Source organism: Lonchura striata, chromosome 2 (assembly GCF_050655825.1).
Source record: "Lonchura striata isolate lonStrDom1 chromosome 2, ASM5065582v1, whole genome shotgun sequence".
Classification (NCBI taxonomy): Eukaryota; Metazoa; Chordata; class Aves; order Passeriformes; family Estrildidae; genus Lonchura; species Lonchura striata.
The window spans coordinates 21,071,842-21,098,272 of NC_140704.1; the positions used below are offsets into that span (position 1 = coordinate 21,071,842).

Here is a 26,431-nt window from a genome sequence, read left to right on the forward strand (position 1 = left end):
TTATATATGAGAGGTATGTTAAAAATAGTCATGCAATGCTTTATGGAACATCATTTGTCACTGGTCATATCCAACCTGTTTTGAAGATTTGTGATGAATTTTACATAAGGACTGCACTTCTACATCTTTTGTGTTTTAAAATATACAAGCAGTATTAAAACTCGGGTATGTACAAAGTAAAACCAATTCAACCTGCATTTTTACACATGTAGAATGAGCTTCTCTTTAAAGCAATCTTCACTATGTCCAAAGCAAAGTAAGATACTATATTTTTAATTTTAACGTTCTTGACTTCAACCTACTACAAAACAGAGGCTTGAAAACATAAAGTAATAGGACTGCCTTGTTCAGACCAAATGCATAGTGAACAGTGAAAACAAGTCAACAGCTGGCAGAATCTATACATATGACACTTGGTTCACAATTTAGGTGATATACAAGCTTGTGTAATATATCTGGCATTTGTATACACTTTTCCAGATCTGAAAACCAGGCTGTGATCTTTCTAGAAATATTGAATTGGTTGCCAGATTAAATAGTTCATGAAACTGGGAAATCAACCCACCACCCTTGCCCTGCTCTCAGCTATGCAAGCAGCAGTGACAACTGTCAGTAACATCACAAGCTAAAATATCCATATTGCATAGTTAAAAAAAAAAAAAATAAGAAGAGAAAGTGTTCTTTATTTTGCCAGGTCTGCACTAAAGCAAAGCTTGATGTTAGTAGCTTTTGTAGAAGTTACAGTTTGGTCAGGGTTAAATCACACCCATGCTTTTGTCCCCTTCAATAATGGCATGACTGGAAGGAGCACTGAAGCCAATGCTCCTTTTCCATTTGGGTCACTGTTGTAAACTCTGTTCACTGTTTAACTGTAGACACAAAATAAGGACCAAATATTTGCAGTGCTTGAGCTTCAGTAGCATTTCTTCTCCTTCCAAAGGTGTATAAAGAAGAGAGCAGACCAATAGTTAGAGCATCAGCCCTGGATGATCTAGGGGAAAGTGCTCGTAAGGGTCCATACCCAGAGGGTGCATAGGTCCCAAAACCAGGTGGGTTTTTCTCAGAGCAGAGAGCCACTGCCACCTGGGTAGCTATGCAAACAGCTGAGCCACTACACTGGGACCCCAGCAAGTGGGACCCATGAGACTGAGTCATCTCTTCCAGACTGAAATCTTCTGCTTGGGGCTCAATTTCTCAGGTGATATAGAAGATAGAAAAGCCATGTCATGTTTTAGTTTTACTCAGAGAATAATTGATAAGGTTTGACTGAGCTTATAAATGCAATATTTTTCTTCTTTGAAACAAGCCTCTTTTGGGGGGACTGTGATAGCAGTAAAACTGTACAGCATTCATTAGGCCAGCTGGGCTGCCCTAGGAAGTTGTGAAGTCACCATCCCTGAAGGAATGTGGAAGACGTGTAGATGTCCTGCTTAGGGACATGATTTAGTGATGGGCTTGGCAGTGTTAGGTTAATAGTTGGACTCAATGATCCTAGAAGTCTTCTCCAATACAAAAATTCTATGGTTCTATGATTCTAATGTGACTGGAAAACCAGACAAAATTTCAGGTACAAACAAGCACTTCTTCAATATCATGCTGTATTAGAGTTCTTCTTCTGGTATGACTTGAGGACAGCAAATTCCAGTTTGCTATAATAGAACTTAGTGACTGAAGGCCCCAGATTACTCTTACTCCTTCTTCAGAAAGATAGTAAGCACAGAAAGGAAAAAGAGGCAGAATGTAATTTAGGCACTATTTCTGCAAGGGCCATTGCAAACATAAGCATTTGCATATGCTGTTGAGAAATGGAAGTGAGAGTATTATTTGCACACATACACAATATAACCCACAAGTTGCTAGGATGAATAAATAGGAACTCCAAAGCATAAAAAACACTGCAGAGATAATGCATTCAAAAAGGGTAAAGTAAGAAAAAAAAAATAATCCTCCAGGGAAATTCTTTATTGATCATGCTTTTTCCAAAGGGATTCCATTGACTTAGAGAGTAAGAAAGAATAATTTGCTTGTAAATCTGGCATGTGCTTGTTGCTCTTAAATGACAGAACAATAGACAGAACTCCTGCTATGCATGCAGGACATGAATTGTATGGTAAGTAGGGTTTTAAAATCAACCATGACTGTTTGGAAGGGGCTTCAGGTATGACTTTTTTGTTTAGGAAATGGGGTTTTATTGATTAAGTGTTATTCAATGATGACAGTGACTTTTTTTTGAAAAACACTGATGTACTGAAGATGTAGCTATGAGTCTGACTGTTAAATTGCAGATGCTCCAAGGAGCAAATAAAAATTGGAAGAAGTAGGCAATACGTAATATTTAAATAGAAACAACACAAAGCTATTCATTAACAGAAAAAGTTAAGTATGTCTCTGGAGGCAAAAGGCAGAGCAATGTTGACATTGACTAAAGACTTACTTAATCCTACATTCTTAGTTATTACTTGAGTTAGTGGAGGCTATTTAGAAAAAACCAAGCTAGGCTGATCATTAAGAAAGTTTGTAGAATTCAGCTTAATGTTATTTCAGAATACTATTGAATTCAATTCTCTCAGCACCTTCATCTGTTTTTATCTGTTTTTCTTTAGACTAGGCTAGAAACTTTAAGCAGCTTGTTTGGTGGTACCTCTCCTGTTATCTTGTTGATTAATATTTTAGGAGGTAAGTATTTTCAAGCTTTTGTTTGATCTGATTTTTTTTTTCCCAGAGAGTAGTATGCAGACAAATATTCCTGGGAGTCTGTAAGCTTCTGAGGTGTTTTCAGCAAAAAGTGCATGTTCACCTTCTGTGTTATGAGAATTTTTTTCAAAGACTAATTTTTTCAAAGATAAATTTTCTGGATCTAGATGACAAGTGACTGTACAGACATTTAAAGAAAATGACAGATTAAAGTTACATATAATCTTAAACTGCAGGTATTTTACTGTTGATGATGACACAGTAGAGGAACAGAAGAAGGAGAGGAATGAAAAGGAACAGAGGAGAGAAAAGGTTCATTGACAGAGTGGAAGATGGGCTGATGGCGCAATTTGCATTATTTATAAGGGCTGCTGGTCAGCAGCAAAAGATTCCCAAATAAACATTTCCAGCTCTTCTCAATAAACAGTTTTTTTACAATGCAACAGAAAAAAAAAAGTTTTGCTCACTGTTACTGATTTGAACATCATTTTATAGTACTATGTGGAAGAAATTTTGAAACAACTACTGCTTTGTTTCTAGCTTAGTGCTAGGATGACTTCATTCAGTATCACAAAATTCGAGCTTATTTCTGCTGCTGATCAGTGATAACATGCATGAGTAAACCAAGAGTTGTCACTTCAGCCTGCCACTTTACCTTCATTTTTTTGATAAATCCCAAGAGCTGTAGATAAATGACTTTGATACCATCTGTACTTGCAATTAGTACCAAAGTTACAAATATGTTCATGTGCATGTAATTGAGGGCAAAACTTGAGGCTGCTAGATTTCAATTCACTGTACAAACACAATTTCTTCCAGTTATTTGACACCTTTTAAACTTTATGTCTTTAATGAGAGAAACTGAAAATGAGAAATCTCCTTAATGAGGGGAATTGAAATGGAGATGGCTCTACAGCCTCAAAGTAAGCCATAAAAGGAGGCTAGACTGTTTTGTTTTTCTACTAACTCACTGGATCAAATCCTATCTCCTTAAATCAGTTCCCTACCTCCCATTTCTTTATTGGAAACACAATTTGTTCTTTATTTGCCTCAAATTTCCATTGCTTAGGAAAAGGGCTCTGAAGGTCACGAGACTGCTTATGTTTAACAAAAGACAAAATGTGGCTTACAAGTCTTTGTTTTATTTGCTTAAAGGATATTTTTTATTTTGTTTAAATGTTTCACTGTTAATTTGGGCACAGCAAGATGCTATAAGTAGTGTTCATTAAACCCAGGAATGAATTTAGGGGCATGGGATCAGGTCTTCTATTCCTCACTCTCTAAAGTAAGCTTTTTGAAATTAGTGAGAACACTACCCTTGTTCTGTCCAGATGGTTATTGAATTATGAACATTATTTAGTAGAAGATACAACTGATGGCAATTTAGAAGCATATGAAGTGAACATGAGACATTCAGGCTGCAATCCAAAGTGGAACAGATGGATCTGGAATTGGTTAATTCTAGATCAAGGAAAGCTCAAGTATTTGTACGTACTAAAGCTATCTGGGTTAACCCTGGTGGTCATGATGCACCCATGCATGCCTTAGCTTGCCTGGACTTTGCACTAAGGTAGCCTGATCCAAGGAACTGCACCATCAGCAGAGGAGTTACCACACAATGCTTTTAATCATTTCTCTCTTGAGTAAAACTTTTATAGTTCTGACTCCAGCTATCCACATACTGAAAGTTTTATTTTTGAGGGCTTCTATTTGTAAACTTATGTTATTTGTCTGTTTTTTTCAGAAGTAGGGTTTCTTTGTTTTCCCTTCTTGCAGGATGGCCATCTACTACCACTTCAACTTTAACTGCATCTTCTTGATCTTTTATTCTTGCTTGTTCACTTATTTGTTGTTTTCACCTGTCTCTCTAAGTAATAATAAGCATACATCTTTCCATGCGTCAGTATCCAGCTTCTTGCTCTGATCTATCTTCTCGGTTTTTGCTCTCTGTCATGGCTCATGAGACAGTTCAAAACTTTATTTTAGAGAATGATATTGTATTTTCTCCACTCTTCCTCTAACTCCTCACTTTAACCTTGAGCTTTTCTCTGATTTTTTTTTTAAATAAATCAATGCCTACAACTAGGCCAAATAATTGCCTCTCCATACAATGTAATATATTATTATTTCATATTTTATTTAAAAAAATTATATTAGTTTATGCTTACAGCAAAAATGTAATACAGCTTTAGGCCTTACAGAATCATGTTTGGGAGATTATGGAACAATTGTTCTGATCCGTGAAATTAACTACTGAACACTAATCACACTAAATCATATTTAGTACACTAAAAGGGGATTCAATTAAAAATGTAAATGCCTGAGGGTTTTACTTTCTGATTTTCAGAGCTGAAGCTTACTCTTACCAACACTGACTGTATTGCTTTCCCTACCACGTGCATCGAGGACAGTAATTTACACTGGAATCCTCTCTTTACTGCCTCTCTCTCAACATCTGTTTATTTGAAGGGACAGTCTCTCCCACTCCTCCTGTGCTGTCATATTTTCAGTCAGTAATGGTGCTGTGATGGTAGGTCTGTAAGTGATCTGGAAGGTCCCCTGGGATCAGATTGCTGTTTAAGAATTGAGCCCTGTCAGTTTTCCTGCCCTGCCAAGAACTTCCTTTTATCTATGGTAATTGCTTTTAGAGCTGGATAGCAAAGAGGCTCTTCTCTGAGACTCCCATGCTTCATCTGCGCTTGTGGCAGACTAGTTTCACAGCTGCTCCAGCCCATTTAGGAGTCATTTTTCTTTCACCTAGTGGATATAAATCTGCTGCATTCTGCCTACAATTCTCCCTCTGCTTTGCTTTGGACTTGTCCATTCAGCACTGCTTAATGATCCTGATCCTTCAATCCCTTGGTGTTTACCATAAGTTGGATGGGAGAGGGGTCAAGTTTGAGGCCAATTGATAGAAGTAGAAATGACTGCCCCTTTCAAGTCAAACGAGGGTGAGCAATTTCTGCTGGCTTGCTCAATCTAGGATGCAGCTGCAGGCCATGCTATTTAAAAGCAAATGTTTACAGGAGAGAAACAGTTTTCACAAGGCAAACAATTTTCTCTGGTTCTAACAGATTTTCTAGTTATTGATCAGCACAGCTACTCTTTGAAAGGGAAAGAAAGAGCTCACTGGGGTGAGCAGCAAAGTGGCAGAATTTACACTGTATTAATTTGTATGATACCAACTGTATACTCAATGGTATTGCTTCCAGTCATATTACATAGCTGTAGAAATTTCAAGGCTGACTGCTGTCACTTCCAGGGGCAATAGCAGCTGATGGGGATTACCAGGGTGAGGATGACTTGGATTCACCATTTTCTTGCATAATTCCTCAGTTACAAATTTCTAATAAGGACAAGAATCTGGCTATAAAGTAGTTCCTTTCTGTGTTGTGCACACCATGCAGGAATTGTTGTAGCCATGAGAAAAGGGGAAAACTGACAGCTCTTCAAGAATAATTAATAACAAACAAGTAAACAGGATTTTCTCCTATTTTATGTCTGTGGGAGAACAGAACAAAAAACCCCTTTTTTGTTTTTATTTTACATTTAGAAGGAGCTGCTTGAGTTTTTACATCTATATAGTTTTTTTGTCTTTAGTCATGTGCCTGCTTTAGACAACATTTTGCATCATTAATTCCCCTGGTCCTGCAGGCTGCTGCATGTGGGAAGCCCTGTGCTCCCATGTGGAGCCTCACCATTTTTAATGGTGTGCTGTGTGGGCAAATGCAGTTCTCCCTGGAGAGAAACTTTGAGCTTGAGGTGCATTAGTCAGTCTTGCCTTGTTTGTGTTGTTCTTGCAGGGAAAATAAAAAAAAAAAAAAAAAAAAAAAAAAGGAAGAAAAGAGGTAGCAAAGAACTGAAAGCCACACATGCATCCTCATCCACATGCACATCACGTGGAAATACATATGCACAGAAACAAAACAGACATTAAAAGGCTTTCATTTAAAGGCTTTATTTTTTTTAATTTTTGTGTTCTCTAAATTATGAGCTGACAGTATCCCCTTGTCTCCTGAAACAGCATTATCAATTGCAACATCTTACAGGGAGACATTTTTCATTTTCCCATGTTTTGATTTCTGAGGTTAAAGCTACAGTTATTTTATATGTACATTTTAATTTTTTATTCATATTTACTGTTGAATCACAGTTTTACATCCACATCAAGAAAGTCAAGGACAGTACTCTTTCATCTGAAAACATTATTTCTTCAAAAATCTGTCTGCTGTGTTCTTTGATGTATTGCCTTGTTGGACAAGATACCAAGTCTCATGCCACAATATTCCTATTATGAATGGTAGTGTTTTTTTTTTCTCCTCTCTCAGTGATAGATAAATCAGAAAAACTTGCATTTTCAGAGGATGTTACAATTTCTGAATATTAAATTAATTATCTCAGATAGTGCACTTCAGATACTGTACCTGCCTACTTAATTGCCTTGCACAAGCTGTAAGTCTAAGTTCTTATATTGTTATACAGATTGTATAATTACCTGTGCAAAGGAATGTGAAAATTCTGCTTAGTGGAATCTCACCTCTTATTTGTACCAGTGACAGCAATCATACATGGAAGTCCATATTTATAGAGAGATGATTTTCTGAGGAAAACAGATGGGACAAACTAAGAGATAATAGGCACATTTTATAAATTTGGGGTATATTTTTGTTTCATGATTGAAAATCTATCAGTTCAGAAATATTATTTTGGTATATTTAATGCAATTGTCTGTAACAGTTTGCTAGATATATCCAGACCCAGTTCCAGCTATTTGTGTTCTCACAACGTGGCTCCCTCTATTAAATTTAGGTGAATATTTCCAACTCAGAAGTAATTACATGCCAGAGTTTTGGACTCAGCCAGACTCAGTGTGATTTTCCAGCCAGTGGCTCTCAAAACACTATCCTGATGAAGATCCTGATCATAGCTTCCTTTCAGTCATATCACTTAGCCCAGGGGCCTGGAGAAGTGGATACCTCCCTTTACAAGGACACCTTTAATTGCTGGAAAATATGATGTTCTGTAAAACAGCAGGGGACTTGTTGCTAATTTGTCTAAATTGCATTAAATAGTTACTTTGTCTAGAGAAGAAGGTACTCAGGAGCTGTCTACTGCTGCATCAGTCTTGCTGTTGGGAGTACAACAGAAGCAATACATGGTAAGACAGCTCCAAAATATGTCTGCACAGAAAATAGAATGGAGAGCAAAGAACCATAAAAAACCTTAAAAAAATCTTTGTCATTTCTTGCATCTGAACTTGATGAAATTCCTAATATTTAATAGAATGAAGACTGAGATATTCAAACAAGGAGTAAGCAAATATTCTGAGCTGGATAAATATCTCTATGATGGAGATCACAAAAGCAGCTGATCTTATGAAGCATCAAAGAAAGGTATGAATATATCTTTAGGACTGTTAGGACTGTTATACCTCTAGCCATTCTCCCACAGAAAGACCCTATTAAGTCAAGGTAAATTGTACCAACTGCCTCAAAGTGGTGCCTGTCTCTTCTAATTTTTTTGATACAGCAAGTTGAAGTTTAGTGTGATAGTGATAGTACTGACCTATTAAGGCTGAAACTGGTAGAAGAATGCAGTTGTCAACTACAGCTTTGTTCTTTTCTTGAACCATTCTTGCTTGAAAGTAAGTCAGCTGGCCCCTCCTTTCACTGTCTAATTACATAACATTTGTACACTTTGCTATAAGGATGCATTTTAAATGGGGTTCTTTTTAAAATGTGTTTGGCAGCCTGAGGACACTACCAGAACAAATCAGTTATGCTTAGTGTTGCATTTGAACAGTACCTTTTCAATTGCTTTGAAAACAGAGTCACTCCTCGCTTTTAGTGGTTTATCACAACTCAGACAACTTTGCAGTCATTTTGCTGAAACTGTCTCAGTTACTTTTCCCTTCTTAATTTTTTTGGTGTGAATTTCATGTTCATGCCAAATTAACAGCCCTGGATATATTAGGTTTTTTTTTTCTTTTTTCTAGTGGACATTCCAAATAGCAGCAGTGAGAATTCAGTGTTTGCTGCCCCAGTAATGTGACATTTAGTCAACCAGACAATGGAAGGAGAAGGTAGTTCAGACTCGTGCAGGGTGTTTGCTTGTCCTGCTCATGCTGTCTCAGAAGGAGCACTGCAGTGCTCTGTGGCATTCATGACAAATCATTGGCTTTTCCTCACACAACTTTGCCAGGTCTGTCACTTGCTATAGGAAAGTGTTTTGCAAAGTTTGATTAAAAGTGTTGTAGATAGCTATATAGGAATGAGTTTTAAAAAGCAGTTAAACATGATCTTGAAGAAGAGAATGGGCTACCTGTCTTAATTTAAGTGTTTACTTAAGCACTCTATTATAAACTCACATTCTCAATATCCATTATGTTTATTTTACTAAAAACTCTCTGCTAATATTCTCTTTCGCTTAATATTGAAAGTTGTTGGGTGATGATCAAGCCCTCCTGTTAAACTTTATAAAGCTAGGTAAATCCAGGATATGGCTTCTTTTCTATGTATCAAAACATGCAGATATCTGAGGGTACAGGGTATTTCCATGTGTGTTTGAGTGACTTAGGATTTAGTATCTTGACTGATAGGAATATATTGTTCTAGTGCAGGCAGGACTTCAGGTTCAGAGGTATATTTTTGCAATCATGGTATAGCAGGTGTCAGGCTTTGCTTCCCTCATCCACTTAGAATTCAATTGTGTAAACTTTACACCTGAGTACTTGGACCATGAACAATTTATTTGAAGATGTCAGTCAAAGTCAGCAGTACAGATACTTCCAAATGCACCTGCAATTGATTTTGCAGATACAGAAGAAAAACTGACTTTCAGTGCAGATGAAAGCACCCACATTTTGTTCCTTAATTAAAATTTCAGGAGTTTGTTGTTTCAGTTTTTTAGGGTTTTTTTACATTTGCATAGGGAAAAATTTTTTACATTTGCATAGGAAAAATTTTAAAACTAAAGTTTTGGTGAAACGTCCAGACAGGAATTATCACATAACATTATCTGTAGATTCACAACAGGTTTTCCTCAAGACTTGAGATTTAGATTCCAAATCTAGTGATGCAATTTGCTCCCATACTTAGTTGACCCAGTAAGAACCAGGTGAGGCTTACAGGGAATTTTTTGGCACAGAAATGTTAGTGAAAATAGCAGTAATTCCTCTACCAGCTGGCTTGAGAGACAGGAAAACCATGGGTCAAGAGCAGGGTAAGAGGGCAAGACAAAGCAGAGGTCAGAGCTCAGCTCTTTAGTCCTTCAATTTGCAAGCTGTTGCAGCAGGAGAACATTCATTTTTCTCAGGCCATCAGTATGTTAGCACTGAATCTTGGTGCACTGAAGCACCCAGGAATGTGCCTTCTTTCGCTAGGAAAACAGAATGGTGCAAACCTACTGAATATATCATTATTCTGATCTGCATTAAAGCAGCAAAGAAAAATTTGTCCAATATTTTCAGGGGACCTTGCTTTTGTGCAGCTGTCTCAAAGATGAGGTCTTTAGTCTAGGCTGCTGGTAGTCCTACAGCTTTGATTGTGTACGCATGTGCTACAAATGTGGCAGATATGTGTTATGCTGTCCAAAACCCTGGTAATGGATTTGGATAGAACATTGTTATCTTTAAGGCTTGGAGTGTAGTTTAGTATCACTGTGCACTGTTAAATAGCTCTCAGGTTTCAGATGAGAGCTGTCTGTATTTTGCCATGAGGCATGTGTTGCAAGAGCATGTAAATCAATCTGGCGTCTCACTGTAAGAAAGGTGCTTCATTTAAATTAAACTTATGCCCCTAGCATCTTTTAATGGCAGACTAATGAAACTGAGATGGTTTGTGTAACTGGGGGAGAAAATACAACCAAATTGTCTCATTTGTGATGTAAAAATGTAGACAGAATTTACTAATAGTAGCTAAAATATTAAATATATCAAGAAACTTCCTCTCCTGAAACAAATTGGCATTTTGGGTGCAATCCAGCTCATTCTAATGTGGATTTTTGAGACAAGGCTGTTTCTTCATCCTGTCAGAATAGTCTCATTTTCTATTTATTTGTAAAAAATGTCTGCATTTCAGATGTCTGAGAATCAGTGGATTACAACAAAGAGGATCTCCTGGGTACTTTAAACCAAAAGTTTAGGTTTTGCCTCCATAGTAGACCGAACACAATATTTACCTTTTCTAAATCTCTTGTTTTTAAATGAATTTATAAATTTTATCAGGAAGGGAAAGGGAAAGGGAAAGGGAAAGAGGGAATAAGAGGGGGAAGAGGAGGGTGTGTGAGAGGGGGAGGGGAGTAAAAATGCTTTCTGAAGCATTCTTGTTTAAAGCAAGATCATACTTGCAATATGCATAATACAAAATTAGTCTATATTTTTGAAGCCTTATTCATTATGCTTCTAAGTGCAGCCTTTAATGACAACATATTAAATAAATAGTGGTAAATGCATGCTGAAATAGACCTATGTATTCATTAACGTGAATCTGTTTAGGCCAGACACACAGACTTTATAATTGCTGTATTTATAAAGTTATAGTCAAAGTTATGAATTATATTTGTTTGCTGATATTAAGATATTGTTCAATAGCAGTAGTCCCTGAATAGGCTGAACATTTCCAAAAACAGATGAATAGTTACATAAACAAAAAACAAAACCAAAAACCCCTGCAAGTGCCCTGCATCTAATAGATTCTTCACAGACAGTGGGTTTTAGAGATCCATGGGTTTTCCAGAGTAATGCTTTTCTTAAAAAAATTTTGATTTTTTTTTTTGAGAGAAGAATTCTTTACTTCACAAATAAAAATATCAACATTTACAATTGACCACTGTTCATAGTGGTTTCTTAGAAATTAAATATTAAACTTGAAAAAGAAATTGAGGAAGCAAGACTGGTGTTGCCTATATTACCTAGAACTTGGATATTTTGTCTCATAGAATGTGAAAATAATTATCTGGCAGAAAGAACATATCTTTTGCTGTTCAATCATCTTGATGTATTTGACTCATTTAAAATTTACAGATAGGTACAAAATTCACAGTGGGATAAATTGTATATGCTATGCTTACCTCAAGAACATATTTTTTTTATTAATTCCCACATGAAAACCTAGACTAGACTAGTATCTAGGCTTAGAGAAAATATTAAGGTGATAAGGTGAGGCTGTGATTAAGTAATTCTAAAAATGACATGAGAATCCCAGAAAACAATCAAAAGAAGTCAAGACCCCAAACTGATATTTTATGCAATACAGCAATGTAATTCCTGCATACTTACATCTGCCATTATCAAACAGAAGTAGGCAGATGGAATTATCTCACTTACAGTGGCATTGACTCAAGTATTATTTGACCATTCCTTCCTATCTTGTCTCTTCACAAAGGGTACTAAAAACACAGAAACAGTTCTGAGAAGAGTTGCAAGGATGGTTGGAGGAAAATACAAAGATACCCATGCTTTATTCATTAGTTTTTCAAATATTGTTTATTAAGGGTAAGTTTAAAATATAGGATCCTAAGTTGTGGTAACTGGTTGTACATAGCTCTTCATCTGTAAAGGTATAAATAGCGAACTTGAGCTACACAAACTTGGATTAAAAACAATATTCTGTTGTTTAACATTTTATAAGTGAGAGTAATTCTTCCCTCGAATATTTTATTAAGGGAAAGAGCAAAGTATCCACATCTTGAAAGTCAAAGGGTGTGTTTATACTTGATTGACAGTCATTCAACCTAACTTTTGATTGTGATGTTACAATGTTGAGACAAAATTCTCTGCTCCATAAAGCCCATACTCTTGGAGTCCATCAATTGTTTTTGGTTGTTCTGCTTCAATGACAGCACTTAACACTTCTCTAGTACTCTCTACTGAGAGCTCTTAATATCTGTAAGACAACAACATATCTAGTGCTAGATACTGCATCAGGATTCTGGAAAACCAATGTCCATATGGACTGTGAGCTAGTTGTTTCACATTTCTGTACCTGAGATAACCTTGGGATGGGGACATGCATCGGTCCAAGGAGAGTGATTTTTGCCATGGCTGCTGGTTCAACAGCAGCCCTTGGTTTTCAGCTGCTGTGCAGCTTATAAGCTAGAAAGTACCACTTAGTTCCCTCCTCTGCAAGGGTTTTGACAGAGCTTGGCCACTCTGTGTGTCTCTGCTCCTCTCCACCTCTGTTTAGTCCCCCTTAGGCCATGTTGTGTGTGGGAATTAGGGTATGCTGACCACATGCCATCCAGGGAACAGCAACTATATTTTCCCCTATAATTTTCCTACTGTCATCTTTTTGCCCTCAGTCATCTTCCCAGAAAAGGCCTCAGATATGTTTGTTGGTTTACAATTGCACATTCAATGGTGACCACAGTAATAATTGTTAATGTCTATGAACAGCATATGACTGCTGGTATTACCACAGTGGAAAATTCCAGTTGTAAAAAAGAATTAAATTTCAGCGGCAATATGAAGAAACTGCATGAAATACCTTCAAATGCCTTGTTTCTATTATGTGTGTGCATCAATGTGCCAGAACTTGTATGCAGTTCATTAGCAAGCTGTTGGTTATCAGAGGTGGCTTCATACAGTTTGAAGATTAACATTTGCTAGAACTGAATTTGAAACATATTTAGCTACAGCTTTGCTGATGTTTTAAATTGCAAAGAGAGCTATCTTGCTGTCAAGCTTTTTATTTTGCTCAGCCATGAAAGGACATCTTTTAACACTTTTTAAAGACTCTGAAAGTGCTCTTCAACCACTAGCAATACTAATAAAGTCCAAATAGGAAATGTTTTTCAGCCTCCTTGGAAAAGTTTTCTTGATAGCCTTTTCCACATGGGGATTTACCCAAGTATATTCACCTGTTTTCAAACTGGAAAAACAAGAAAGTCAGATAGACTAGTTCTCATTTGGGATAGACATAAATGTTATATGAATGGGGTCATGAAAGGGGAAGCTTATTCCCTGTCTCAGGTTTAAAAGTGAAAGTCACACCATATGAAATAAGGGGGCCCAGCCTATCCTGCTCTTGTTATTCTGTTTCTGGTGATGCTCACCTCAGAATGACTGAAAATACAGTATTTTGGCCAGTGATCTGAGAGAAGAAGGTTGGGATGCAAATATTATCTCTGAATATGTGTATTTTTTTTTGTTTCCCACCAGCTTCCCCCCCACCAGCAGAGGGGAGTTCATCTTTATGGAAGCACATCTATATTTTGCACAAAATTTGGCTTTGAGCAGTTGATATATTTGTGACAGAAAGCCATTTTATCAGAAAAATTCCCACCAACTCCAATGTTGATCTTTTGGAGGGCAGCAACAAGACTCAAATTCTACTGGGAATTCCACCAAAAATAGAAAAGTAGAGAGTTTAAAGCATATATTTTCAAATATTTTCTCTAATTCGAGAAAGAGCATTCATATCTCCCACTGCATTTTGTCTTGCTTCTGCTTTGTCTTGCTTCTATAAGCCACATTTCTTCTTCTTCCTTTGAAATGTCATTATTTTTCTTCCTTTAGCTGCTTTAAGCCAGCAGAGTGAAACATCTCCATATTTTGTAAAAGAATATATAAACTTTGTTATTTGAATCTTCCTGCCTGGTTCAAAATAGTCTTTATATATGATTAAGTGTCTTAACGATTCTTTTGTTGTGTTAAGATGAAGTGGCAACTTTTATATGTAAAAGGTCAGATTAATCTTGCCATTTAAGATTTCCCAACTGTAGCTGTAGAGCATGAGAGCTCAGATAAAATTACTAACATGAGAGAGATGTGCATTAGTGTGCTGTTGTATTTGAAGTGCAGGCGGGCTGACAGGATGGGTAGCACTTGTGCAATGTAGGGATAAATATCAAAATCACTGCGTATCTTCAGCTGTGCACTCACCTTCTGAAATGGGAATAGAAATTGTCATGTAAATAAATTTATTTTCTTTCAAAATAATTTATTTTTAACTTATGATTTTTTTTAGCATCCATTGCTCTAAATTCCTACAGCTATAGTTATACTGTTTATAAAACACTACTCTGCTCAGAAACATAACTTTAAAAAGAAAACCAATTGTTCTTCCCAATCATCAAGATAGCTTTTTCCAGTAGGAAAACTGTCCTCCTTCCCTTTATCTAGGCTCTGTTTCTCTTTTCTGTTTGGTGCCCACTGTCAGCAATAAAACTGAGTAAAATTGCAATGCCGTCAACTGGCTCAATAAGAAACATTGGTGCTAATATTGAAAAGTTTGACCCTGTTCAGCTAAGGGATTCATAACTGAGACTTGGAAAATTGTGTGTGTAATGAGTAGGAAATTGGAAGAAACAGTGTAGTTACTAGATAGGAGGAAGAAATAATAAAGTTTTAAAATTGTTTTCTTTTCAAACTCAATTGTATGGCATCATCAATTGTATGCACGTGTTAATTGATGTCTGACTATTGCCCTGTATAGCTGTAACTGCTTGGCTTGCTACATCTGCCAGCTCTTGTGACTATATTTCTGATTATATAAAGAGTTTGAAGGTCATAACAGGGTTTTGGGTGTTTTCTGAGAAGGAAAAAAATGGGTAAATTTACATCAGAGCTCTGTGTTAAGAGGCTAAGAGATATTTTAGTGGAGAAAGGGTATAAACTTAAAATTGTGATCTGGAGTTGCTGTGTCCCTAAGGTGGCAGGATTGCAAACAGTTTTCTCTGGACTCACAAGAAAGAGCTCTGTAGAGGCCTTTTTGGCAAGACTTTGGGATGCATATTCCCTGACAGGTCATGTGTACTTTGGCTGATGACTTTTCTCTGCCTATCTGGGCATTTTCTCTTTTTTGGCTGACATTTTAACATTTCCTAACAAAACTTGTTAGGAAAAAATTATTTCAAACTTTAAACTTAATTATTTGAATGATTTCACTTTTAAGATGTTTTAGACTTCAGTTTTTCAACAAAGTTCTTTATTCAGTAAAATAGGTGGGGTTATTTCTTGAAGGCATCTCATGTAATTAATTAGAATTTCTAACTATCTCCAACATACATTTCTGTGGATTAAATAATATTCCTAGAAGGTTTCACTATGCTTTTTAACACTGCTCTGGCATATTTACTTGTTCAGATTATTCTTAAATGGTGCTATACATTCAAATGAACCTATCATGATTTCAATGAATACCAAAGCAATTAATAATGATTAAACACTTACATTAAATGTCATTCTCTCGTATGTATTTCAGTTAGAAAAAAATTCTGGCATCTATTTTTATTTGAAGAGAGTCACATTGCCCACAGAAAATTTCAAGTACATACTCAAAGTTTAGCAATTAGCATAGATCAGAAGGCCAGAAACAGAACAGACAGCGAGAAGCAGTTTGGAATTTTGGTTATTTCATAGGAGGCATGTGCTTTCTCAAGCTGTTTCTTTCCTGGAACCAAGATGAAAATCAACATGTAAAAAATTATTTTCCAGCTTTTTGAAGAAGAGAAGAGATGAGAAAGGTTTCTTTGTTGCTGTTGCCACATTTGGTTATGAAAACCAAGAACAGGAGTTTGAGTGCAATCACTCCCTGGGTCTTTTGGCAGTTCTGAGGTGTCAAAAGAGTTTTGTTCTGTTTAGCATGTCATAGTGGGTGTTTCAGCTGTCACTTCTGAACCAGACTGCAGGGCTAGTGGAGGCCCCCATACTTTCCCTTGCCTGATTTCTTTTGTCACCACACATATTTTTCTATGCAGAGACACTAATAGTGGGGAGGGAAACAGGAGACAATCAGAGCAGTTTCATCTATCTCAGATCATATAAAATATAATAAGCCTTACAATGGGATTGAAAATAAGGTGAGGATATACATGTTCTCCAGGTACAGTTTGTCATTTATTTATGACAAAATCTTCTCCAAAAATCAAATTGAAATGGTTTGTATTTTTCATTTTGCAGCCCCCCCCCTCCCCCCCCCCCCATAATAGTGGCCTTGGCAACTATCAAAGGACAAAAGGTAAAACAGTGGTAAATCCAATACTTGTACAGCAGTTGAATATACCTAACCACAAGACTATTGAAATTATTTCCCTTTTCTGGCATGATTGTGAACTAGAAGGACATGAATTGCTGAACTTGTAATAAGATTCAGTAATTCTGATAAAAGAAAATTATTTACTGCTCCATTTACAGGCTTGATAGTTTTTATATTACCTAGAGTCTTTCACTGATCAGTATATTCTCCCTTGCTAAAGAGGAATTAAATTCAGCATCTGATGGAGAGGGTGCAGAGCAGATGGGCAAGTGTATATTGCAACTTCATCGTGGTGCCTCCTTGCATGGCAGCCTTTATGAAAAAGAAACACATGGGTTTTTTCCTCCCTTTTTTCTCAGGGCGTAGCAGAGTGACATTAATCTGCCATGATTGAGATATCAGTTTGGTTAGCAGGCACAAAGCAACCTTAAGCAAAAGGGCAGAGCAGCTTGAGAAATGTTGGCTGTTAGTGCTTGGTAACAACCCGATCGAGAAGCCCTGAAGTGGTTCAAATCACAGACTGCCTGCTAAGTGGTCTTTGGGGAGCCTGCTCTGCATCTAATCCCAACGAGAGAAATATGACTGGCAGTAGACTGGAGATCAATGGAGGTGCCTTGCTGGGGATATTAACTACTCCACCGTCACTTCTGGCTCCTGCAGCATGACAACTTTATTCCCAGAGGGCCAGAGGATTCTGTTGGGGTCTGTAGCAAAGTCTGTTGAAAGCAGGAGAATTGACATTTTCCTGATTGTCTTGACTGCTTTGACACCTCACAAGCAGTACAAATGATCACTTATGTAAAGGTTATTTGAATAAAGGTAAGATCCCTTGGTGTGACTTAACTGTAAAACCATTCCAGTTCCCTTTAGATGTCCCTCTGAGGATCCTAGTCTCCTAAAATGTGCATGTACTACTAATTTACCCATAGGCTAGGAGAGAGCTGGAATCAAATCTGCAAAGCAGTCTGAGCTTGCACAATACACTGAAACTAGGCTTATTCAAAAAGGCCCTTCCAGGGCTTTAAACAAGACATGGAAAAACATCTGAACCATTAATGTCTCAGGGGGCTGAGGAGAAGGCAGCCAGGGAGCTGCTGGAATGGGTGCTCCTGCTGACAGAGTTAGAGTGTAAGCGAAGGATTTGCTCTGCAGGAGGAGCTTTGCTGCCCACTCCCCGGTGTCATGGGGAGGGTTCCTCCAGCAGCTGGGGAAGGGGTGCTTTTGGGAGACAAAGTCATGCAGCTTGAGCTCTCATTTAGCCTCTTAATCTCTGAAAACACTTGGATTATGTTAATAGGATTTTCTCTGCAGTTCCCCTTAGCACTAGAATTTTGGGGAGAGAGAGATGTGCTGGTTTGTTTTGGTTTTTAAAACAACATCAAACATTTTTAGATTAAACTATTTAAGTTGAGGAGACAAAATTTTAAGAATCACCATGGAATATTGCAAAGGGCTTGTGATATTTCAACAGCAAAATTGTGTATTAGATGTGGCCTGGACACTCGTTCTTCATAGCTCCTGTTGTGGGGAACAGCACAGACACTTGTGCAAAATCCCTCTGAAAGGGGAAAGCCCATGTCCTGATGCCTTAAACCAAACCTGCCATGTACTGTCAGAACATATCTGGAGATCTGTCCAATTAGACCCTGCATTTGCATGACCATATAGGCATTTTTTTCATTAACTGTGTAGTTAACTGTATCCAGTTAGCATCCACTGACATACCTGAAACAAGCAAAAATCTGTCATGGAAAATCGCAAGCATAGTTTTAGATAGTGCTTTCCTTCATATCTGAAGGATTCTCAGCTACTTTACTGTGCTGGTAGACACTGATAGATCATAAGAAAAAATGAAGTTACCCTAGGTTGGTGGGAATAGTTTGCATCTCTGGGCGAATAAGAAGTTCAGCTTCTTTGAGGACTTGTCCTGAGCTCTGATTTAACCTGATGCAAAATCATTCCAAAAAGATGCCACTGAGATTAAACCCAGTACTGCTGCATTGTGCCATACTTAGTTATGCTCCTGAGATATGGAACTGGAACTATGGGGAGGAGATTTTGGCCAGAAATGTGCTGACAACCTTCGTAATTATGCTCCGCTCCTACTTCGAGACTCCCAAGGGATCATGTGTTGATTACAAAATAGCCTATGAAATTGCATCATATGAACATTGTGAGAGTCACATCATAGTTAGGTGAACAGATTTCTTATTGCTCCTTCAAAACAGTTTCTCTATAACATCAAGGTCTCACCAACATGTTGAAAGAACCCCACATTTGTATGCTCTATGCAACGTAGACAAAAAGCTTTGTACCTGAGTTGTGATACTCCTTACTTAGGAGGCTTTTCTTCCAAGGTAATTCCAAGAAAAAAGCCTTCATTTTACTTTAAATACAGTAAAACTTTAGCCTACTGCTGTTGCACAGAAAAAATTTCATTGCTTTGGATGTGGTAGCAAAGTTTTCACCAGAAGGTATCACGTTTCTATCAGATCTACACTCTCTACTAACACAGAAAAGCCCACTGTTGGGAAGAGAGCTGGTGATTTTTTTCTGTGTATTCTAGTCTTGCTAGAGATCTTTTTTAAAGTGACAATGCTGTACCATACATACATGAAGAACATGAGTTGATGCCAAATTTTAGCAGTCATCTGGAACTGCCTGTTGGATTCATACTCACAGTGTATGTATGATGAGTTTTATAAAAAATTATGAAATGCCAAGTAATTATTAATTATTGGACACTTGTTATACAGTATTGCCGATCAGAGAGTGACTCCATCTGGTCTGAAACTATTAAATATACTCTAAAGAAAGACTGTTTAAGAGTAGGAAGGACTTCATAAAATGGAAAGTAAAAGGATGGAAAAATAAAAAAGAAGAACTATTTCCAACCTTTTTTTTTTTTTTTATTTGCTTGGCACTGAGGTTCAGTGAAATTCTTGTTAGACTTTTCAGAGTCCTGTAAGAGACCAGCCCTCCATGCAGAGCTGATTGCATGAAGTTCTTGTGTGTTGCCTGCCAACCCATGTTCTCACCAGCATATGGGTCCATCTGCATCTGCAAGAGGAGTGGATAAGCAATGACAGAAGAAATTATTTTGCTCTTCTCATTGTCATTAACAGACTTCTGTTAGACTTTCTCTATTGAGGAAAAGTAATTATTGTTAACACTGTGAGGAATATTGAATGGGCAACATTGATTGACACTCAAGTCACATTTAATGACTGCTTTGGTAGAATCTTTACAGGAGCTTTATATCAGGCCAGATTTGTTTCTAAAGGTCCCCAAAATCATGTCCTTGATCAAACCTCACCTTTCGCACCGCAACTTTCTTGTTTATTTTCATATTTTACCATTTGCCCTCCAATAAGAGCAGGAGGATTCCTTTGCTGCATATATTGGGTGACCTTCCACATGCCATCCTAATTTCCTTCTATTAAGGCTTTTCAAATGTAAAGTTGCGATTTAATTGCTGAGAGACATTTGAGCATGAATAGCAATAACAGAAACCAGGGACTCTGGGGTTGTGACTATTTGTCACCATAATCCTGCAATTCAAGTGGAGATGATCAGCTGGTCCAAATTCCTGTACATACACTCAAAGCTGTGAGGCTACCCAAGTTCAGACTGTAAATATTCTGTCCAATTTGAAAACCAGGATGCCACAACCAAGTTGGATCTCTCAAATATCACTGACTCAGTGTGGATGAGTCCTCAAATTTTTGGCTTCATTGTGATTTGGGTTCGATGATGAACTAGCAGCTTGACTTAAGGAAGGATTTTACTTCAGTTACACATCTGCTATCGACAGCCAGCTAATCACAAACATTTGAAATCTTTGGGCCAGGAACTCCATTAGTATCATTTCAATTGACATGTACTGATTTTCTGAAGGCAGCTGAGGATGTGCCAAGATACATAGAACTGTCTTGCTACTTCTTTTACCTATGGATGGTTAGAGTGAGCAGCTTCTACTAAAAGTCCAGTTATTTTCTTCTCTTGAACCACAGTAAATTTGTAGGTTGACGTTCCCCCCCTTGCACAGCCCCCTAACTATCAGGCTAGCACAGAGGTCCGAGGCTGTGAGGGGAGGAATATCAGGAGATGGCAAAGATTTCCAAAAGAGGCTCTTACCCCAAAATACTTGGTTCAGCTCTCTTTATTCTGTGGTGTCCATGTGGAGAGTGGGGCAAAAGAGAACGAACAGGAAATATCAGGGGTCTATATAGACTTTGGACAGGGTGGGCTTCCCTGGCTCTCTGCCAACCCCGTTGGGGCAGGAAGGAGGGATCCAGGGATATCTTGATCAGAGTCACAGGGTCCGGGGAAAGGGGAAATAGAGTGCCCATGAGCTCACTGTAACAGTAGGTAGGTCCTTTCCCCATTTTACTGGCATTTCCCCTCTTCTTTCTTCTTTCTTAATCATTAGTGGCTTTGGAGTTCTTTTCTTTTCTTTTTGTTTGTGATTTTTTAGCCTTCCTTTTAATTCCCTGTTTGACTAATTTCTCTGTCCTTTCTGCAAAAAAGCTTTTTGTTTTTATTCCCAGGCATCTGACCACCTTTTCTGTCCTTCCTGCTTGTCACCATGTTCCCTGCCAGAGTCAACACAATAAGTCAGGGAGAAACAAATGTCTTGCTTGTCAGTGCCTTTTTTACTTCCTGCTGTCCAGACTTCAATGGTTAATTCTCACTCAAGCTCAAATCACAGGAATCCTAAAGAGGGATTTTTTTTTTTTCCCACTTGCCAAAACATCCTTCCTTTATTAGGGATCCTTTCCAAATAAAATTATGAGGTTTAAATCTGACCTTGCCCAGATGAGTAATCAAAAAAACTGTGTTACACCCCAGAAGTGCTTTTATTTTCAACTGAACAAAATAAATCTCCTTCCTGCTGACCTTCAGCTGCCTCAAAAGCAAATCACAATAATTAACAGGTGAGACTCATATTCTGCAACTTGGTTGCCACTTGACAGCAGGATTTCATCAGCACTTAGCTGCTTTTTTCCCTTCCTTGGGGTAGTGTTTCTGGTAGTAATCACCTCATCTATCAATTACAGTGGGTGGATTCTCAACCAGGGTTGAGACTCTGCAGACTCCTGTCACTGTGAATAGTCGCAGCCACACCAAAGGAAGGTATTTCTTGTATTTTAGGAGAGTAACAGGTGCAGAAGTTTGGTATAGAGCACTTCTACCACCAGAGGAATGACAGACATAGGAAGAACTGAATGGGGAAACATGTGGAGGGTTCAGGGAAATGGCAAGTTTACTCAATGCTTTTTGAGGCCAATTCCAACAACTCTGGCCCTTGCCCAGAATAAACCACCCACTTGCAGTTTTCTGCATGTAATTTCTTATGCCACAAACTGATCAGGAAGTCAGATGTGGCCAAGTACAGCTCATTTAGATGTGTACCGTTAATTTAAATAAACTCAGTGTTTGTCTGTGCACCAGAAAGACAAATCATTCAATTGCTGGCAGTTTTCTGACAGTAGGACTAATATTTTTCAGTGTTCTAGCTGCACACAGCTGTCTCAGCACCTGTGGCCATCTTCACCCTCACAGCATATCCTCTCACAGTCCCTGAGAAGCTTCTTGGTTCAGTTTGTGGCTTGAAGCTAAGATGACAGATTCCAGGGAATGATCCAGACTTTCAGCAGATGCAACTAGTGAGTAATATCTATTCTAGTGCCTATCATGCACGAATCCTGGCTTTCTGCTAGAAGTAACTCTCTGTTTTTATGTATGTGTTTTTTATTTGAATCCTTGGCGCACAGGGGCTGACTGGAGTCTTTCATATTCCAGAAAGCGAGCAGCAAAGGCAGAATGTAGCAGTTTTCTCTCAACTAACAAACCATGCTTTTGTTGATTTATTGTTTATTTTGCTTCTGCGTTAAAATGTGGTGCTTAAGAACTCTATTTTAATTGCAAATGAAAGAAACATAGCCGTCTTGCTTCCGTGGGACGGATGCCCGTCTTCCAAGAATGAGTGAGAGAAGGCTTTTTTGGCTTTCTCCTCGGAGCGCTGGGGAAGGTGAGGAGCGCGGCGGCTGCTGGGCCGGGCTGTGGCCGAGGGGAGCCGCCCGACCCCGGGGGAGCCCCCCGGCCCGGGAGGAGCCGCCCGACCCCGGGGGAGCCGCCCCGGCCCGGGAGGAGCCGCCCCGGCCCGGGAGGAGCCGCCCGACCCCGGGAGGAGCCGCCCCGGCCCGGGAGGAGCCGCCCGACCCCGGGAGGAGCCGCCCTGGCCCGGGAGGAGCCGCCCGACCCCGGGAGGAGCCGCCCTGGCCCGGGAGGAGCCGCCCCGGCCCCGGGTGGAGCCGCCCCGGCCCGGGAGGAGCCGCCCCGGCCCGGGAGGAGCCGCCCGACCCCGGGAGGAGCCGCCCCGGCCCGGGAGGAGCCGCCCGACCCCGGGAGGAACCGCCCGACCCCGGGAGGAGCCGCCCCGGCCCGAGCGGAGCCGCCCCGGGGCCGGAAAGGCGGGCTCAGTCCCATTGTCCTGTGCACACGATTACTCCGTTGCCTGTTTTCCCTTCCCCTCTCTAACACCTGCGTTCGTTGCCATAGTGAGAGGACGCAGCTCAGACGGCGAATGCTTGCTTTTCTTTGATAGAAGTCTAAATAAAAACAAGGGTAGAACAGTTCTACACAGTCCTAGAGAGAATCCTTCTCCGTCTGCATTGTTTGCATCTCATCCAGTGACAACTGACGCGCTTAGAAAGGACTGTGCTCAGGATGGCACATTGTAACACGCCCTAGGGAATTGCACTGGAGGGATTGGAGCTTTCGGGACGCGACAGAGAGAGGGAACACAAAAAGAAGACGCAGAAACAGAGAAAACACAGTTCATTTCCTGGCTGAGAAGGGTAAATGATGTGGGAATGGGGAGAAGAGAAACATACCCGTACTGCCTGCAATAGCATACTATGACCTCTCCAAGGCAGAGGAGAGCAATAGAGCAATGCCATAGCCAGGAAGGAAGGACACGCTTCTCCCAGGGCCTGAGCTAGCAGTGATGGATTTGTGGACCTCTGGAGTGCTGTAATATAGAAATTGTCTGTGGTGCTTGTATCCTAGGGGTCTAAGAAAAGGCTTGTGTGTGATTCATGTGCCCTTTAAGTCAGAAACTAGGTTTTCCTATCTACCACGATCTTTCTACATAGTTTTTAATCTAAGTACAAGTAGAAATGCAAACTAAGACCTGTCTAGATATGTCCCTTTCTGGTTTTACCACCTAGGAAGACTCAGAGGCTCACCTCTGTTAAATTACCATCTTCATTTCTGACAACGCCGTGAAGGTAAGCCCACATAAGCAGAACAAGTGAGCTAGCAAGAAGAAAAGCAGTCAAATATCTCCTAAAAAGGAAGACAAACATCCAGGTACAGAAGGCATTGATCATGCTGCCTGCATGATCAATGGGAGTTTTGCCAATGACACAAATGGGAGTGAATTGGCAGGAAAGAGAATGGAAAATATTTGCAAAGAAGTGCATCAGCTTTGCATGTAGAAAAGAAAAGGCAGCTGCATTAGCAACTGTCCCATTAGAAAAGTGCTCAAGGAAATCAAGATTCATTGCTTCTATCTTCCAGGCATTAATTGTACATTTTTACTCTAACTTCCAATTAGAAGATTTAGTCGGTCTGCACCCCTTTTTCCCCCACCCCCTATGCAATGCAATAAGCTCCAGACAGAAGTTAAGTTTAGAAGAAGTGAGAAGTCTCACACAGCAGAGTGTATGAGGGTGTTCTTTCTCCAGAGACTAAGACTCCAACAGTCCCTCCCCTGCAAGTGCTGACCAGTGCCATGGTCAGACCAAGAAGTGATGCTGTTGTCAGGAGTCTCCACTACACACACAGAGACACCCCATTTAAACATGACCCTCACTACTGCACATACAGCAGGGGAGGGGTATCAATCCTCAGCCATCTCTCTCAACTACATCTTTGCTACTACCCAGTTTCTAAGTTTTATGAAGACTTACCACACACAGCGTGTGGGATGTTAAACTCAATTTGCAAATTTGGAGGCCACTTCTGAAAACATGATTCCTGATGGTAAAACTTAATGTTGGAAAATACCACAGTGTAAGTGGTCCCTGACTTCTTGTGTTGGCAAATGAGCAGTGAATGCTCTGGAGGTTACCCTGAATGACCTACCACTGGTGACTCGAAAGGGTGGCTTGGCAATTGCAGCTGAAAGCAAAACTTATCAAAACACCAGATACTGTGTTAGATCTGAGCTTTCTGAATTGCCAGAAAGTTCTCCTGGTGAATTAGAAGCATATTCCATGACTGTACTAATCACCTACGTTTCCATATGTGATATGATCCTCTTCATTAACCAGATCTGTTCCTTCATCTCAGTTCTCTAAAATACCAGTTTTTCTGAATTACTAATTCTTACTTTCTAACAGTCAGCTATGAAAAACTGCAGTTTTGAAAATATTGCTTTCCTGTGAGCTGTCTCAGCCTTTTGCAGTAATGATATCCTAAAATAATTCTGTAGACAAATGTCTACCCTTTATTACAGAAGCAGATGCTCCTTTTACTAGTGAAAGGACAGCAACTTCCATGGCACCCTGTCAGTCACATGAGAAAATAAAGCAATACCAAAATATGGTTGCAACAAAGATATCTGGTGTGTAATCATCCTCTCTGTCATGTAAACAGTGTATTTGTGGGGTTTTATATGAAATACATTCTGAATCTAGAAAATGGAATTGTTGCACCAGAAAACAGCAACAAATCAGAGTATTATGAAGAACTGGGTAGTCAGAGAATTAAAATAGATTAGGTAATAGAAAATTGAGTAAATGTAATTGCATTTAAGGAACAGTTATATGATCTTTTCATGTAAACTTGGAATTCATAGGTTTGAAATTAAAAAGGAGAAGAAAACCAGTGTCTGTCACTCAGTGACAATGTCCCTGAAAGCAATAATTATCATGCAATTGTGAAAGACTCAGATATGGTACTAACATAGCATATGAAGCATAATCAGAATAAAAAGAGTGAAGTATAGAAGTCATTGTATAACATAGATTATTCAAAATAGTTCTGGCTCTCTGTGTGCTAGAAACATTAAACAAAATTAGAATTGGTGCAGGGAATGAGGATGACCAGAGGAATAGATGTTAAAACAGTTGGTTGGTACAGCTTAGCAGACTGGCTGGGTGGAAACTGGGAGAGCATATGATAGTGCTCTATAAATGCATAAAGGACATATGTAGTCAGAATAAGAAGAGCTATTTAAGTAGAAGAATCATATAAGCCCAGAACAAATAAATACATATTTTAAGATGAAATCAGAGGAAAAGTGTTTCTAATTGTTGGTGAGATTGTGAAGCAGCCTCACGTAAGGCAATTTCAGCAGCTTGATGATGAGTTTATGAGAAGTATATAGCATGGCTGCCTGAAATGGCAGAATAAAGGACCCAAGACCTTCCTTTTCCAGTTCACATACTGTGTTTTCTCATATATATCAGCACATATATATCAGCACATATATATCAGCAAAGAGGAGACAACAAAGATGTGCAAATGAACAGGAACCTTGAACCAGCAGTCCAGCTGTAGTCCACACCCATCCATGCTCTGGCAAGATGAACGTCCATAACCAAATAACCACGTTCATGGCCATGGCTTTCCTTCAGACAGCGTGTAAAGAGTCACTGTCTGTCACCAGGGAGTAAATTGTGTGAATCACTGTCTTCCAGTTAAATGTCACCACTGCTGCAATATCTCAGACAGCCTCTTATAGGAGG

General features: G+C 39.1%; 1 long non-coding RNA gene across 1 annotated transcript in view; it reads left to right on the forward strand.

Annotated features, from left to right (window-relative positions):
• The first annotated feature begins 12,757 nt into the window (after positions 1–12,757).
• LOC146768140 (uncharacterized) overlaps positions 12,758–26,431 on the forward strand; it is a 42,673-nt gene continuing 28,999 nt past the window's right edge. Inside the window, exon 1 of the long non-coding RNA XR_014951070.1 lies at positions 12,758–22,339. This is a non-coding gene — a long non-coding RNA (uncharacterized LOC146768140). The remainder of the gene's footprint in view (positions 22,340–26,431) is intronic.